The sequence below is a fragment of the Cucumis melo genome, chromosome 4 (assembly GCF_025177605.1).
Source record: "Cucumis melo cultivar AY chromosome 4, USDA_Cmelo_AY_1.0, whole genome shotgun sequence".
NCBI classification, from domain to species: domain Eukaryota; kingdom Viridiplantae; phylum Streptophyta; class Magnoliopsida; order Cucurbitales; family Cucurbitaceae; genus Cucumis; species Cucumis melo.
In genome coordinates this window covers 24085142-24089638 of record NC_066860.1, presented here as the reverse complement: position 1 = coordinate 24089638, position 4497 = coordinate 24085142, and the positions used below count along the sequence as shown (strand labels likewise).

Below are 4497 nucleotides of genomic sequence, written 5' to 3'. Positions count from 1 at the left end.
GGATCATCAATTCCGCTGTGACATTTTTAGTTCTATATGTAGATGACATTCTACTCATTAGGAATGATGTAGGTCATCTAACTGATATTAAGAAATGGCTAACTACGCAATTCCAAATGAAAGATTTGGGAAATGCTCAATACGTTCTTGGTATCCAAATAGTTCGGAACCAGAAGAATAAAACACAAACCATGTCTCAAACATCTTATATAGACAAAATGTTGTCAAGATATAAGATGCAGAGTTCCAAAAAGGGTCTGTTGTTGTACATATATGAAATTCATTTATCAAAAGAACAATGTCCAAAGACACCTCAAGAAGTTGAGGATATGAGTAACATTCTCTATGCTTCTGCTGTTGGGAGCCTGATGTATGTAATGTTATGTACTAGACCTGACATTTCCTATTTAGTAGGGATGGTTAGTAGATATCAATCCAATCTGGACGTGATCATTGGACAGCCGTTAAGAATATTTTAAAATGTCTTAAAAGAACAAAAGACTACATGCTCATGTATGGTTCTAAGGATCTGATCCTTCTTGGATACACCGACTCTGATTTTCAATCTGATAAAGATGCTAGAAAGTCTACATCAGAATCAATTTTCACTCTGAATGGAGGAGCGGTAGTATGGAGAAGCATAAAACAATCATGTATTGCCGACTCCACTATGGAAGCTGAATATATAGCAGCTTGTGTAGCAGCTTATGAAGCAGTATGGCTTAAAAAGTTCTTAACAGATTTGGAAATTGTTCCAAATATGCATCTACCAATCACCTTATACTGTGACAATAGTGGTGCAGTTGCAAATTCAAGAGAGCCTAGAAGTCATAAACGAGGAAAGCACATTGAACGAAAGTACCATCGTATCAGGGAAATCGTACATCGGGGAGATGTTACAGTAACAAAAATCTCCTCCGAGCAAAACATGGCTGATCCGTTTATAAAAGCTCTCATGGCTAAAGTGTTTGAGAGCTATCTACATGGTCTAGGTCTATATTGTTTGTAAACTAGGACACGTGGGAGACTTATTGGGAATATGCCCTAGTTTAATATATATGTTTATTGTACTCATATATATTCTTCTCTCATTGTTAAAATTCTAACTTTGTATATCATATTTTGAGTTTTAGTCCAAGTGGGAGTTTGTTGGAATTATGTCCTAAAACTCGTACTTTGTTATTCGATTCAATAAAATTATTGAATACTATAATCTTAAACCAATAAATTAAGGTCCCGAGGCTATTTTACTATGTTTGTCAATACACTTGAACTTTATGTAGAGACATAAACATGGATTAAGTTCGAGTTAATAGCCCAAATAGTCTATAGTGTATGAATAAGGTTAGGCACTTTATTTTGGAAAAACACTATGGATGCGGCCTGCTCCGTAGTTAGTACAAACGATGTAATCCTGAATCGTTCATGTAGAGACATGGGAGTGAGGGTGTCCGATGTAAATGGTTTGCATAAGACTGGAACCCCAAAATAGTCACTTTTAGTTATAACACCGTAAATTATAAACTAGCTATTTCAAATATGAACTTCTGTTCATTCGGTAGTATCCTTAGATCTGCATAGGTGAGGGCAGCTCATCATCGCTGGCCCAATAAGCCTCCCTTTTCAGGGATAAGATCGAGTGGATAACGAGGGACATAGGGTGTAAGATGAAATTCACTCCTACCCACTTCTGAGATAGTAGATAGGTTGTTCCCTTAAGGACTGAATCCAAGTCTTGAACAAGGGGCCCCACCTTCTCATTGGCCTGAGAAGGACTCAGGTTTATAGGTTGGACCTTAAACAAATTGTTCAATAGTGGATCAATGGGTCTTAAGGAGCAAGATGTAATGTCACATCCCCTCCCAGACTACCTACTACCTTAGACCGAAAGATGGCGTGAAGCCGACAAACAACGCTTTTCTGTACCTATATCCGTTGACTCTGCTTAAAACTTTCATGTGATGAACTTGCCAATCTAGTATATAAACTATTATACATGCAACAAAACACAGCGGATCCTAGGTTAGTCAAACACATACATGAAGTGTTCCTCAAAATTTACTGATTTCACGAGTAAACCTAAATACATCTTAATCAAAATATAACCAACAAAAATTTACACAACTGCAGCTCCTAAAACTTATACAAATTGTGGAGTATCTATAACATACAATGGTGTATATACATCATAACATAACAGACTCTATGCCCAACTCAAAACACGTACTTGCAATCGATAACGGAGCTTCAACAGACTAAGGCAGTTTATCAGGCACCAGGAACTCGATCTCTACCTGAAAAATGGGTAAAACATTTTGGAAAGGGTGAGCTATGAAGCTCAGTGAGTGACTCAGTTTAAAACTATGAATTTAAAGATAAGAGCACATGAAAACTTTACACATATAAATCTGTTTATACAAGTCGTAAATGTAAACGTGTAGTAGTAAGAATAGCTTCCTCAAATACTCAGCATGTTCGTCATTGAATTCTAGTAAGGCATATCAAGTATATCGAAGCGTTTTAACTAACATGACAAATCTACGTTGTGTAGGGTACACCTAGTACAACAACGTTTACAAGCTATACGATGTAGTGGGGCCCGCCCAAAACTCACGACAACATCGTTGTTAGGAGTACACTCAACGTCAACAATGAAATCTAACCATTGTGCATACGGCAATCTCTAGCCTCAGGCTCAAGATCTTAGTCATGTAGTTAATGAAAATTTCATAAATCATCTAAAAATATTAAAACATGCCTGCTTATAAATTTTACACAAAGCTCGAACTTTACTCAACTCTTTTGTGGAAAGCTGTAGTTCTTAAAGCAAAACTTCTTACTAATTCATGCTTTGCTTAAAACATTGTGGTTTAAATACTTTCCAACTACGTGCTAGCATAAATTTCTTTAAGAAATCTAGTCTCCAAATGTATACTTGAAAATAGTCATGAAATTCAAATACCTTTCATGGCTTCGTAAATAAACATTTATCGCATTCAATCATAAATAACAGTTATGGAAAATATTTCAAAATTAGTTTTGTCACTCACCGTCTTGGGCTAGATCCTTGGTCTATAAGCTCGGTTTAATTTTTCTCGGCCTGCCAACAACCCAACCGAGTATTAGAACTCTAAACATTCTGGTTTTCTAAAGATATACATAACATGTCGCACTAAAGATGCCGCTCACGAAAACAAAACTTAAGAAATAAAATCCTATTTCAACAACTCTCTGAAATTCCAGATTTGTAACATAAATTTCAAATGACTATAACTTCCTCAATACTTAACCAAAATGAGTGTTCTTTATATCAAAATCTTTATTTTAAGATCCTCTAAAACTTACCTGAAGACATGTAAATCTGATTCCCTGTGAATAAACTCAGATAATCCTCGAAATAGAAAAACTTCAAGAATCGCACGCACACAACCTCTTTAACTTATCCCTACAATTTAACTAATTTTTAGTCGTTTTTGGTTCACGATTTCTTCATGAAAGTTGTAGTAAATTGAATAAGCTTTCCAACCATACCAAATAAAGATCCTAAATCCACCGGTACAATCTGAAATATAAGAAAAACCAGAGACCTCCTGATTTCTAGTGAAAACCAACTGCCCTGTTTTCTTCATCAAAAAGCACCCAATGAATATCCGAATTTGCTCCAACTTTCTTCATACATTTTGTTTGAAAATGAGTTACCTTTCAGTAAATGTAAACCTCACCTCTTAATTTCTTTTGAAGAGTTCAAAGCGAATTAAAAACCAGTGATGTGTAGAGTGAACCAAGATTCAGCCATGGATACACTTTGCTTGAGTTCTTCTCTTCTTCAACCTCAAAATTCTAGTAAAATTTCTCTTCTTCTTCCAAACTCTCTCTTAAATGTTCTCTGCAAATTGAATATGGAAAAAAATGGAAGATGGATGAGAACTATTCTTTAAAAAAATGTTTGGCGGTGAAGGGAAAAGAAGAAGAAAAGAAAAAGTGAAATTTTCTTCTTATTTTTTTTCCTTTTATTCTTTCTTTTCTTTCTTTTATTTATTTTACTTAAAAAATCATTAAATATATATATATATTTACACTTAATTTCCATTTTATTTTCCACATTTAAAGAAATTAAATCCCCAAGAAACACTCTCTTATGTCTTAAAAATTAAACATAGAAAATAGTGAGTATAAACATATACTAGTAAGAGACAAGCTACTAGTCTTGCTAGTTGTGCGTTGACTTTCCATTAGGATCCCATGAGGAGGTACCCAAAACTATCGTGTGTTTGATGGAACACACGCAATCTAGTAATCCCCAAGAAACACTCTCATATGTCGGTAAACCTGAAGGAACACCTATGATATCAAAATGTAAGTGATCCCGTCGGACATCTCATAAAAATGACATGACAGACTGGTGATATCGTCGAACGCATATAGTCATAAATCCGTGAAAAGGTGGTGATCATGAGGGACATCGAACATGTTATAGGTACAACCCTAATAGCAAAA

At 35.1% G+C, this 4497-nt stretch overlaps 1 long non-coding RNA gene across 2 annotated transcripts; it reads right to left on the bottom strand.

The window, feature by feature from the left end:
* Positions 1-2061: 2061 nt before the first annotated feature.
* Positions 2062-3879, bottom strand: LOC107991874 (uncharacterized). Of its 2 annotated transcripts, XR_007820109.1 has the most exons (4): positions 3723-3879; positions 3346-3616; positions 3051-3100; positions 2062-2294 (listed from the first exon to the last, which is right to left on the bottom strand). It is a non-coding gene; the product is annotated as an uncharacterized LOC107991874 (long non-coding RNA). The 2 variants fall into 2 exon arrangements; XR_007820108.1 differs by lacking the exon at positions 3723-3879 and having other exon boundaries at positions 3346-3713.
* Between the last annotated feature and the right edge of the window lie 618 nt (positions 3880-4497).